This window comes from Nyctereutes procyonoides, unplaced genomic scaffold, assembly GCF_905146905.1.
Source record: "Nyctereutes procyonoides isolate TBG_1078 unplaced genomic scaffold, NYPRO_anot_genome, whole genome shotgun sequence".
Classification (NCBI taxonomy): domain Eukaryota; kingdom Metazoa; phylum Chordata; class Mammalia; order Carnivora; family Canidae; genus Nyctereutes; species Nyctereutes procyonoides.
The window spans coordinates 48,631,867-48,645,698 of NW_026575049.1; the positions used below are offsets into that span (position 1 = coordinate 48,631,867).

At 42.9% G+C, this 13,832-nt stretch overlaps 1 protein-coding gene across 2 annotated transcripts in view; it reads right to left on the minus strand.

The window, feature by feature from the left end:
• The window catches only part of SRBD1 (S1 RNA binding domain 1), a 275,664-nt gene that overhangs the window by 41,216 nt on the left and 220,616 nt on the right, over positions 1-13,832 (minus strand). For both annotated transcript variants that reach the window (XR_008664926.1, XR_008664927.1), the window contains exon 22: positions 12,193-12,342. The gene's annotated coding sequence lies outside the window, so the exon portion shown is untranslated. The remainder of the gene's footprint in view (positions 1-12,192; positions 12,343-13,832) is intronic.

Here is a 13,832-nt window from a genome sequence, read left to right on the forward strand (position 1 = left end):
TTGGAGATCCCTGGGGCAAACCAAACAACTATCCCCATGGAAGGGTTGCCACATCTGCATGTCCCATGGAGGCAGCCAGTGTGCCTGGGGGTTGGGGAGGGAGAACAGTCCGTGGCTGTTCTCTGGACAACCCATCTGCAGCTCATCTCCCATGCTGGCTGGAGTCCTCCAAACATATGCAGCTATTCCAGAACTGCCAGGCTCCATTTGTGCCCCTATAAAATGTACTTGATTCCGTCAGTAAATGTGTCTATTGCTTGAAGCCTCTATTTCTTTTAGATTGATGTTAAATGCCTCCCAGGTGGTGGGGCTGCAGGGTTCCAGTGTCTCTGGGGCAGTGTGTGTGTGTGTGTGTGTGTGTGTGTGTGTGTGTGTGTGTGTGCTATGTGAAGTAAGACCTGTCCGTTTTGACACCCTAGGCTGTCTGGGTTCTGTCCTCCCAAATGTTCTAAATTGCAGGAGAAATTGCCCTGACAGAGCCTCCCACTGGCAGACAGTGTCTTTTGTTACAGATGGAGGTGTTGATCCTTCTCTAATCAACAGCTTAATTAGGTCTGCTGAGATGAAAGAGTCATTTTTACTTTGGGAGCTAATATTTATAGACAACCCTTTCCCCAGTCCCTGCACTGGAGGTGTTAACAACTTGAGGGCTAAATCAAATAAAAATTATAAAACTCATTTCTCCACTCTACAGAAATCACTGGCAAACTCAGAACTCTCCAGACTATGGGCTGTTCCACAGAGCAGTTTCCCTCATGGCCATAGAGCCCAGCACAGATTTTGGCACACAGTGGGCACTCAGGGAGCATTTGCTGAATTTTGAAATGTCCGATGGTGTGTGATGGCTTTCTTCTCTAGCAGGAATCTCTATGGCATGATGGTTAAGATCTTGGCTTTGGAGTCTCACAGACCTGGAATTAAATACCACTTAGCTGTATGACCCTGACCAAGTTGTTCAACATCACTAAGCCTCAGTTGCCATGGCTATAAAATGGGACAATAGGAATACCTGATTTATAGGGCTGTTACCCTTAAAGCCTAAAGCACGGTCTTTGGCACATAGAAGCCCTTTAGCATTGGTTTCTAGGAACAGAGATGGTGGCAGTAAAGGGGGAGGTGACAACTAAATCTCAGAGCTGCTACTTCTGTAGGAAAGTCACCTGGACTACTCCTAAACTATCTCATTTCATTGACAAGATTCTATTAAGAATGTATTAGGCTCCCTCAATAGGGAAATGAAAATCAAAACCACAGTGAAATACCACTTCATACCCATTAGGACAGTCATAAATTTTTAATTTTTAATAGAAAAATAAGTGTTGGCAAGGATGTAGAGAAATCAGAACGCTCGTAGACCACTGGAGCATATGTTCAATGGTATAGCCTCTGTGGAAAACAGTTTGGCAGTTCTTCAAAAAGTTGAACGTAGAGCTAGCATATGATCCAGCAATTCCACTCCTAGGTATCTTCCCCAAAAAACTGAAAGCAGGGACTCACATAGACACCTGTCTATCAGTTCTCATAGCAGCCTTATTCCTAATAGCCAAAAAGTGGAAACCAGCCACCTAATGAATGGAAAAACTTAACGAGGCAAACCCATCAAATGGAATATTATTCAGCCATAAGAAGGAATGAGATTTAATACATGCTACAACACAGAGGAAGGTTAAAAACATTGTGGTAAGTGAAATAAGCCAAACACAAAAAGCCATATAGTATATAATTCCATTTATATGAAATATTCAGAATAGGGAATGCTACAGAGATAAAAGCAGATTAGGGTAGCTCTGGTTATTCACTTCCCTACATACACCTATGAGGTATAGAGAGACTGCTAATGGTTTGGATTTCTTATTGGTGGTGATGGTTATACATCATAATGAACATACTAAAGAACATTGAATTGTACACTTTAAAGTAGTGAATTTTAGATTATGTCAACTGTATCTCAATAAACACATGAAATAACAAACAAAATATTGTATTAGGCCCCCCATGCCCAGTACTCATTCTCATTGCTCCACATGCCATATGCACATGCCCCGCAGACAGCCTCCTTCATCATCTTTTTTTCTGGGACCAGAACCAACCAATGACTTTCCAAGGTGAAGCCTCTATATTATGAAACTTTTTCTAACACTTTAATTTGCAAATCACCTTCCAATTTGATCCCTTACACCAGCCATGAAGACGGGTATCATCATCACCATTATACAGATGTGGAAACTGACATTCAGAAACGTGAAACAACTTGACAAAGATCGCCAAGTTAGTAAGTGGAACACGGGACTTCCAATCCAACACCCCCTGTGCTCCGTCCCCACAGTCCACAATTTGACCAACAGTGCTTTCAGATCTTCACAACAGTGAGCTACTTCTGAACAAGAGTCCTGACTACCTGTGACTTCAGCCTTCCGCCTCACCTACATGGGTAGCCTTCCTGACCCTTGTCAGTTATGGGCCCCCCACGGTGCAATCCTGCAGGTCAGAGATACAGCCTCGCCTGATTCCCATTGCACCCGGGGAAGGGTTTTTCCCAAAGCATGAGTCACTTCTCCAGCTGCCGGGTGCTCCCCAAGATGTCGCACTGCTTTTGACATTGATTAAGCACCTCAAACCAGCAAAAGGCAGTAAGGAGGTCCCTGTTTTCAGTTGCTTCTGTCTCCTTCCTGCCCTATATAATAATTTCTACTCCGTTCGTAAGAAGGCTTCTTGCGTAGTTCTGAGGCTTTCACATACAGAGATGAATCAGAGGTCGGGAGCATCCATGCAGTGTGGGTCAAGAAGAAAGGACAGGTATGAAGAAGCTGAGAAGAGTGAGGAGGGCTTTCTATTCCAGATTGTTGGGATAGGGAGTGGGAGAAAGGGAGGGAGGAGAAACGAAGGGATAGAACAGAGAACATCCAGAGGATGTGGAGGGAATCCTGAAGAGCCCAGGCTGCCTAGAGCAAAAAGGGCAGGGATGAGGCTGGGAGAGCAGACAGGAGCCAGATTTAAAAGGCTATGGGCACCAGGCGAAGCAGGGAGGCCACACCAGCAGGCAGAAGGGAGCCACTGGAACTTCTTGAGTAGGGACCTGATGTGAGACTTCATAGTAGTCTCTAAGGTATACATAGTCCATACAGAAAAGCTATTAAAAGGAAAAACACCTGCTCATGGGCCTCAGGTGTAGTTTCTGTGGGTGGCCAAGTAGGGTTTTAACAACCAAGTTGAAGACTGTTTCATGAGGAATGAAACTAATGGAATATAAAACTTTTGAACGAAAACATGAGATGTTTGGGAAAAGTCATGAAATCCCAATGCTTTCTTCTTTATTTGACCCCTCCTGGGACCTCACCAGAGTAGAAGCTGACCCTCTTCAGACTGGTCAGATTCAATAGATGTAAAGGTAGTGGCCTTATCACTTTTTCTGTGGTCACAACAAAGCACTGCTTCTTTGGCTGAAAGTTACCCTGAAGTCATTGATACATGTGAAGCTGAGGTTCTGATGTAGCATCCTTGTCAAACTGTTGTCCAGCCTTGGACAGGGTAACAGAGCCAGAATTACAGGGCTGTCACTTAATATTGGGCAACCCTCTCTATCTTTAGAAATATCTGGCTTTTATAAACTATTTCCTTAGGTAAAGTCAAAATCTGACTTCTTGTCGACCTCCATTGACCTCATTCCACCCCTTCAGGCCACTCAGAAACACCTTACTCATAACAGACCTTCAATACTTTAACTCACTCAATGAGTCTTCTCTTTTTCATAATTCTTACATGACACTGATTTGAAGCTCTAAACCATCCTAGTCATTTTACTCTTTTTTTCCCTCATAATTCACTTTTTAGAGAAGGAAACATTTATATTTTGCATTTCCTCTGAGATACTTCTGAACTTCCCTTCCATGGCTTAGCACTGCATCAAAAACTTTCGTATAGGCATGATCTCCGTCTCATTCCCCAACTGTTACATCCTGTAGCATGGGCATGCATGGATGACAGATATGGAGACCTGGGACTAGACCCATCAAGTAGGCTCTTGCAGGGTCTGGGAGGAAGTCAAGTATAATAGCAGAATGTGACATCTAGTGGGCATGGAACCAAACCATAGCAGCCATCAAGGAGTCAGTCCAATGGAGAGGGGCTCAAGGGAGATGTCCTCCTAGGTCCAGAGACAGACATCCAAGAACAGTGATGCCCTAAAAACCAAGCAGGGAGTCAGTACTAGGGAAGCTGTACAGTGAATGGCCAAGCTTCAGGCTCAGATCCCTAGTCTTAAGGAGACTATTGTTCTGTGAAGGCCATCAGTACAAGGACAAGTACAGTACAAGGACAGAGAACTAAGTCCCAGATCTGGGACTGGGTGAGGGGCTTCGTTTGGGCCACGCTACACGCCAGCTGTGACTGACAACACATTCCAAGAGCACTGTGTTGAACAAGATTCTGGTTCCTTTCTGCATGTGTGGCCTCATCTCTGCCCTTCTTGCTCTAGGCAGGCTGGGTTTCTCAGGATTCCCTCTGCATGCTTTTCCCTTTCTGGCTTTCTCTCACCCCCAACCCCAATGATCTGGAATATAAAGATCTCCTCACACTTGTCAGCTTCACATTCAGCCTTTACTTTTTGACCTAGCTGACTGGCTGCCCCAACCCTGATTCATCTGGATTCTAAGATTCTAAGACTATTGTGACTTGATTACCAATGCTACTCCAGGCATAAGCGGGAAGAGTAATGGCATGAATGCTGAGGATTTCCCAACTAGCAACAAAGATCAGCTGCTGGACCTGAGGCCTGGATGAGAATGGTACTTCGAGTACTTGAGTCAAATGGAACTCGAGGCTGTTGCACCCGAGCTGCTTCAATTCCTCCCTCAGAAGGATGGGATGCACAGAGCAGACTGTGACACAGCTGAGCCTGTGTGGGAGTGGGAGAGAGAAAGTGGAGAGCAGGCAGGCCTGGTCAGCTATGGCCTTTGGACCCCCAGCAGGAGGCTTTGGCCCTGTTAAGTCCTCTGAATTGTCCTAATATTCAATTCTCCTCAGTTTAGGTGGTAAAGGTATGCAAACAGGAAGCACTCTGCAGAAGCAATTTTTATAGAGAACAAAAAGAGAATTCCATATGTTTCAGGTCAAAAAGGGTGGCGGGGGGAGAGTGAAGTGGAGAAGGGAGATGAAATAAGGGTGGAAATAGTAACAGAGAGACTGACTTCTTTATGTATATTTAAAAGTCTCATATCACTACTTGGAAGGTAATCCTGCATGAGAAGCCTGTAATAGAAACTGGTCGGCCTGTAATAGAAACTGGTCGGCTTTTCTCTGAATGACTTTATTGTAGAAAATCCACATGCTTAATGAGGCACAGGAAAGTCAGAGGAGGCCACCAGGATGGACCACGGCAAAGGAGGGCCAGCATAGCCTGAGATGTTTGGAGCCTGTCAAGACATCTGAGTAGGATTTTATGCAAATCTAATCAACTCCAAAATCAAATCACAATTATTTAACCCATTATCACCGGCTAGAGTAATGCTAGGCCCATTATTCTTACCAGCCCTCACCCTGTCAAGACAAGGAAGAAAATCGGAGTATTTACTTTTATTATAAAACATCCTGTTATGAACCCCACTGTCACTAAGTGCATGCAGCACCTTAACTAAAGAAACTAATTGCAAGCCACTTTCAATATCTCTTGTTTTTTAATTTAATGCCCTCGGAGAGATATAATTGGGCTGGAGGGAAGAATTTTCACCGAAGTCATGAATTTGCTATATAAATACAAACAAGAAAGAAAGCTAATACAGTAAGGGAATATGGGATTAATTTTGAAATTGTCTGATTAGTGGATTGCTGCCCATCAATAATTGCCTTATATTTTCCCAAGGCCCTCTCTTTATTAGAGTCTGGCACTGCATCTGCCCACAGCCTGTCAATCAGGCTGTGCAGCTGGGAGGGTCTGCAGAGAGACCACAATTGGAAGCCTGCTGGGGCGCCTTGTTAGACAAAGCAATATATCCCAGACGTGAAAACGCTGCCATCTTAGCCCGGCTGCTCACATCTTTACGCTCAATCCTCCTGTGTTGGAGTAGGGCCTTGCTGTGACTAGGTCTGATTTTTAAAAAGGAAAAGAAAAAGTTGCAGTCTCCTTTTTACATGTATTTTACAGGCCTGGGCTCTGCTGGAGTTTGAGGTCACCCCCCACCCCCGTCCCCCACTCCCCGCCTCACAGTGGCTGCTGAGTTGCTCAGTAATGTCGTTAGGAAAAGCTATGCAACAGCTGGAATTTCTAAAGCAGCATCAGTGTCATGGGAGACAACTAAACACGCTTCATACATTTAAAAATTAAGAAAGATAATCAGAAGGGTTACGAGCAAGTGTGCAGATGGTGGGTTTCTAACTTAATTAATGCTTAAAATCTGGAATGTTCGTCAAGCTCCCAGAACTTTTCCAGTCTATCCTTTCCAGGCCTGATGCTCTCAAGCCTTAAAGACTCTCGATCAGAGAGAGTTGAGGAGGGTCTGTTGACTGAACTCGCCATAAACATCTTTTCAAACCACACACACACACAAAGTTGCAGCCCTGCTAATGATATGTTTATGCCATGTCCATTTCCAGAAATATTTATGTCTCTCTATCTTGCCAGCAATCAGTCAAAATATACAAAAATGGATTTGCATGTAAAGATGCTTCATTTGGAAGACAAAATATGATGAAAATAAAACAAAGATGGCTCAGAGCATGCTCCTTTTTGTTTTGTGTTCTTATCATCTACTGTTTTCCTTTTCTGTTTGGTAAACTGAGCATTTGTTTTAAATTAGGATTTTGTGCTTGTGAGGTAGGAAATAAAATGATCTGGAGCCAAGCTCCCTGTAGCACCAGGCTGGGTTTATTAGCTACTGAAGTGCCACTGCCTCTCAACATCCAGGTCCTGGCCCAGCCCTATGGCCAAGAATAGCCTTGGTGTCATCTTCTACTTGGCACTGTTGGCATCTCTGTCTGCCCCTTGGCAGGATCACCAGCCCTTTGGGCACAGGGGCTAAGGTCTAAGGACAGAGCTTGACTCCATAATGCCCTGTGTGACAAGAATACCAGCTCTGGTCCATTGAGCAGTGCACGTCCATACTGATCATGCATGCCTTACAAACCCATTGGTTCTCCCTCCCTCTACTTTCTACTGTGGGGCCTAGCCCCAGTGTTTTGTAATACTTCTCTCCCTCACTGTCGTGTCTTCCATCCTGGAAGACTAATAGGAGCAGGGAGCACCTGGTGTTGGGGCTTGGCCTTCCAAAATCACCCAGGTGGGTACCTCAGTGTCCCAGGGGCACACATTAGCAGGCCCAAAGGGCACTCCAAAAATGTATGTCTCCTTCCATTAAGTAGGAATGCAGAGATTTGCAGCGGAGTTGTGGGAATGAAGAGATGGAATGTGAGTAGAAGCACTTTTTAAGCTATAGTCTAGAGCATTTTGTCAAGTAAGGGGCTATTTTGTTATTAATAATATGGAACCTTTAATGACTGTCCATAATAGTGGTATCAAGGCAGCTGCCTTGGCCGCTAGCTTTGCTTTGGAGGAGCTACCAGTTTAGGCCATGGGACCATGATAAGCCCCAGTGGGCTTGTGCCTCTCACAGTTGTTGAGAATCTTTTGTGTGCTAAGCACTGTGCCAGAGCAGATCCATACAAGAATATATACTCTGATACCATTCCTCATGTTGTGGTTGTGGGTTTCAACTGCCTGTCTTCAGTTTAAGTTCCTGGAGGGCAAGAACCACATCTTATTCTGTATTTTGCAGATGTTCGTAGTTACCTGTCAGTAAAACTAAGGGAACTAGAGACTCCAGGATAACCGGTTGTTCGAGAGATGCAAAGGGTGAGGTTGATCCATACAGAAAACAAGCTCTGGAATCAAAATGTGTGTACCCCAGTCAGAGTAGCAATGTCTCTTGCCCATATTCCCAAAACACACAGATGACAGAGAAAATGAAGAAGTCACAACATATTCATATCCTCTTGCTAACACAATATAATCAGCTCTGGTTCAGACACAAAATAGAAAGATGATATGACAAGTGGGGCTGAAACCATCAGTTTGCTGATACTAGGTCCAAGGTAGGCCCCTGCTTATGGAGGAGGCCAAAACAGATGCTTGGGATCTAGAGCTCCTGGTGAAAGAAAGAGGAGGTGACCAGGGCCTGCACCAGGACTAGACTCATGACATCCCCTGGGGCACCATGGAATAGGAGCCTTAGCCACCCATATATGACTGGTTCTGGTTTGGGAGGTTCAGGAAACTAGGTGGAGACACCTACAAAACTGTTAGATCAGGAAAGGTCTGCTCAGTGGTAGCTCTTCTTCTTCTTCCATATTTATAAATGTGGAAGTGCTTTGTGGTTCCTGTCCTTGGACATCTTCTTTTCTCAACCTACACCCATTCCCTGAGTAACTCCACCCAGACCCTTGGCCCTAATATTATCAAAGTCCTGGTGATACTGCTATTTACATCTCTAGACTTTGCCTCTTCCTGAACTAGATACTCAGATGCCTAATAAGTATCCTGCAGTTCCCATGTCCAAACATGCCTCTTGATTCCTGCCCCACACCAGCTCTGCCCCCACTTCTCCTCCTCTCAGTAAATAGCATGAAGGTTCACCCGACTGCTCAGGCCCCAAACCCAGGAGTCAGGTCTGAGTTCTCATTTTCCCTTATATCCCACATGTAATCCCTCAGCAAGATCAGTTGGCTCTGTCTTCAGAAGATATTCTGAACTTGATGACTTCTCACTACCTCAACCACTGTAATGGTGTGCAAACCTGCCAACGTTCGTCTGAGTTGCTGTAAGCATGTAGCTGGTCTTCTTGCTTCCATCTTGTTCCCTACTACATGTTCTTCACACAGTGGTCATAGTGTGTTTTAAAATCATAAATCAAGTCCTCCCACCACTCTAAACCCTCTCCTGGCTTTCCTTTATGCCTAAAAGACCCCAAATCCCTATCACAGTTGTAATGTATTACCTGATGCCTCATTTCCCACCAAGCCCTCTTTGAGCTCCAGCCACATGGGCTTCTTGCTGTTCCTTGAACCTTATCACCCTGTTCTTGTCTCACCACCTCCATGGTGTTCTTCTCCTGGACCTTTGCAGACTGCCTTGCACTATGTCACTCTAGCTTCCACCCAAATGTCACCTCCCAAAAAAGCATCTATCCTGTCTAAGGCTCCCTCATCCTTGTCACTCTTTTCATCTTTTCTTGTTTCATTGGTCTTCATATTAACCACCTGAGACTGTATATATATATTTTGTTGTTGTTGATATCTCCCTAAGATCCATGAGGGCAGGAGTTTCGTCTCTCTTGCTTACTGTTATATCCTCAGTGCCTGAATTGTGCTTAGCACATTAAAGGTATTTAATAAATATTTGTTTTGTGAATAAATCAGTGAAAGATAAATATGTGAGATATAAGCTAATGCAATGTTATTGTTGTCATCATATACACATTTAAATGAGACTTCCCCAAAGGTCTAGTGAAACTGAAGGAAAGGCTTGGTATATGGTAAGGGGACATCAAGAATTGTGAGGGCTGCAGAAAGAAAGAAGAAAGATGTCCAGGTAAAATCATTTCCCTGAGGAGCAGACTCACTTATGGGCCACTTAGGAAAAGACAATGTAAGGTTGGTGGGGTAGGAAGAGGGCTTAGCTGCAGTGATGGGAATTCCCCCATTCACTCCACTCTTCCTCACCACTCATGTACCATGGGAAGCATGATCCCAATTATTACAAGCAAACATGGTGCTTGGAGGCAGGAAGTGAAACCAGGTCTGCATGACCAGAAAAGCTGGTGTTGTTTGAAATCCATTGGCTCTCCCTTCCACCCACCAACACCCCTTGATCCAAGGTCTCCTTCTCCAGCTGGGGCCTAAAGAACATTGCATGAGTCCACTTACATTCCAAGATCTTTCAAAGTCTACAAACATGTGTACTAGCTTGTTTTAAAACAAATGGTATCACCGTGATTCCCCAGTGATTCTCACATGAAAATGGGGGTGGGGGCACACAGGGGAAGCAAAGCTACTCTCTAACCATAAGGTCAAAGCCTTGCTAGAAACATGACTGATGATGTGATAAGAAGGTACCCATACCATACTGAATGCAAAACAGGAATTCCAAGGTAACTGATTGCATATAAAGGACTAGGTAACTGATTGCATATTAAGAACGCAGTTTCCATTTACTCACTTGGAACAGAACAATCTGTAGCATAAAAGGAGAGTAAAATTTGGCAGGGCTTGCTGTGGGCCTGTGAGGAGGCATGAGTGGAGAGAATTCCTAAAAGAGATCCTAACTTAATCAATCACTTGAAGCAGGAGGCAAGAAGCTGCCTTCGGAAATAGATCAAAAGAGCTGTATTGGCCCTGGCGTGCGCACACCATATCAATCTCTGGCCCAGTGTGTGAGGCTCCAGGCATCACCTCAGAAGCATGCCCAGAGCAGCCTGGTTTTATTTGTAAATGCACAGGAATGGCCTGAAACACAATCCCAGAGCAAGGCTGATGGGGCAGGGGCCATGTGGAGTAGAAGTCAGGACCAAATGGAAATTCCCTCAGATTTATTTTCCTACAGATTTCAGTCCTGTGGAACATACACTAAATCCATCCTCCAAATGACAAATTAGTCAGGCTCCATTTAGGAGATGGAAAAGGGCCTGAGGAAGGGAAGAAAGGCCAGGGCGGGCTTGTGTCAGGGACAGAGGACCCACCTCTCCGGCCTGTATCTGGATTCTAGTCACCAAATCCGGTTTCCGAGTCTCAGGGTTCACTGGGCCCAGGAGCCAGCCTTTGTTCACCTAACTCTCTGCACTGATAAGCAGATAGGGTATCTTTTTTATTTACACAAAAGGGACAGTTTGTTGTCCATCTTGCTTTCCTCCTTTTATACTACATGTTGCAGATATTTCCATATTAACTTTGGTCACATTAAAGAATTAAGTCTTAATACTCTGAGGCCACAATGTATGTCACGAATTAACTTCTCTCCTATGCATCCAGAATGGTAGTGGTCGTGTATGATCCTTGGGAGAATTGAGAAAATAGAGTCACTCAAATCACTTTCTGTTTTCTGGGGTGTGGATGAGGACCCTGGTTAAGAGAGACATATATATATATATATATATATATTTTAAATATTTTATTTATTCATGAGAGACAGAGAGAAAGAGGCAGAGACACAGGCAGTGGGAGAAGCAGGCTCCATGCAGGGAGCTCAACGTGGGACTCGATCCAGGGACTCCAGGATCAGGCCCTAGACTAAAGGAGGCACTAAACCGCTGAGCCACCGGGGCTGCCCAAGAGAGACTTAATAGAGTGTTGCACTGTATGGTGAACTATAAGTTAACTAGTCCTGTACTACTGCACATTTAGGTTATCCCTTCATTCCCCCTTTTTTCCTATTATGATGCTTCCATGAATATCCTTGTGGTTTTTTTTGTTTTTTTAAAAGATTTTATTTATTCATGAGACACACACACACACACACACAGAGAGAGAGAGAGAGAGAGAGAGAGAGAGAGAGAGAGAGGCGCAGAGACACAAGCTCCATGCAGGGAGCCTGATGCGGGACTCAATCCTGGGACTCCAGGATTAAGCTCTGGGCTGAAGGCAGGCACTAAACCGCTGAGCCACCCAGGGATCCCCCCCGTGAATATCCCTGTAACATAACTTGAGTTTTTTTTTTTTTTTAAGATAAAGAGAGTGCACATACACACACACACACACACACACACACACAAGCAAGGAGGGGAGGGAGGGCAGAGGGATAGGGACAATCTTAAGTAGGATCCATGCTCAGCTTGGAGCCCAACACAGGGCTCAATCTTATGACCCTGAGCTGAAATCAAGAGTCAGACTGCTAGCTGACTAAGCCACCCAGGTGCCCCCACTTGGTGAACTTTTGTAAATGTATTGTAGGATAAATTCCTAGCATGGAAATTCTCTGTACCTAAATTTTAAGCCCCTTCAGACCAGGAAAATATATTAATCATTTTTCTTGTTCCATTGCCTCACACAGTCACAAAATTGTATATATACTAAGAACTTAAAACATATTTGTTGCAATGAATTAATGAAAAAGATACGATTCATACCATGAAATTATAGAGCCTTAAGCATGAAACAGACAACAACAACAAAATGGTTTATAATAGAGTGGTTAAGTAAAATGGTACCGACCTGGTAAAACTGCTGCAGGAATTCCAAATGGAAGGTGTAGAATCTTTGATTTTTACCCTTTTTCCTACATCTGAATTTTATATAGCATTGCCAATTAACATCTTGTTCTAAGAGGCCAGCTATGGATAAGTCAGCTTTGCCTTCTTACTCCTAGAGATAACAAACAGGAGGAAGAAAAAAAATCAAAAGATCCTGGTCAGAACTTGCTCCTTTCACTGTGATTTTTGCAGACATCTAGAACATCATTTCCTAGATGGGTCTGATTTTGAAACAAACACAGTTTTCTAGTAATCTGACTGGCCCAATATGTTTGTCAAAAACGAAAGAAAACTGCTTCTCTTAGTGTACCTTCTTCTCTTTGCACCTCTCCTTCCTGGACCCTGAGAGAGGCCTTAACATTATGTTTATAAGGTCACATATTTGTGTAAAATTTAAAAAGGTAAGATACTGAACTGTAGTAAAAAAACCAATTATCTTCTCCTTTGGACTTTCATCTCTGAGTTATTCATTTAAGTGTCAGGTGGTCTTCAAGTGGTGGGGGCATTTTCAGGATCTGGCTAAAGGGAAGTTGAATTGGGGGTACATTTAGTTTGGTTTTGGTCAGATACATTTATATGATTCACAATCACTTTTATGTTAAGTTATTGCTGGTTGTCCTTGTGCAAAACCAAACCAAATCAAACTAAACCAACAAACTCTTAATTTTACTAAAATAAAACATGCACATGGTAATAAATCAAATAATACAGGGGGGCTTAGAGAAAAGTTGAATAAGATTTTAAGACTTATTACAAAAAGAAGTCCTCCTCACTCATCTGAGATAATGAATTTCAATTATTTGGGGCAATCTCTTTTGACATTTATCTCCATATTTTTAAATGATATCCAAATACGTCAATTTCTTAACTAGGAAAACTTGTGGACATGTAAACTTCCCTTCTATAAATTATTTTAAAATAATTTCTTTTTGAATAGAAAAGTTTTGTTTATATATAAATACAAAAATTATATTAAAATTATAATAAAATATTTTATAATACTATCTATATTAGGCATTATCTATTGATTCCTTTTATTAATAGATAAAGCTATAGCTCTCTTAAACCTATCCACTTCCTCTCTCCTATTTTCTTTTTATAGTTATAATTTTTGGTGAGATCAACAAAGTTCACATGTTCTACAACAAGGATAATATTTTTGCATATTTAAGTTAATACATTTTATTCTCCCTTAAATAATTATTCCCAACAGAAAAGCAGGCATATGTTCACCAAATAGACAAGTGCAAGAATATCCATAGCAAAGTTATTGATAATAGGTTCCTCCTAAAGACTACCAAATAAATGCCCCTTCACAGTAAAGTGGGTACTTGTGATATGTAATTGAGTACTCTACATGTATGATGAGGAATGGGCTACTATTACTTACAACAACATGACTGAATCTCAGAAACATAATGCTGAGCAAAAGAAATCAGACACATTATTGTATATGAGTCCAATTACATGATACACATGACACAAGACAACACACAAAACTAATATATTGTTAGAATTTAGTACAATGGATGCCCTCGAGTGACTGTGAGAAGGGAAGAAGAGGCCTCTGAGGACTGGCAATGTTCTATTTTTTGATCTGGT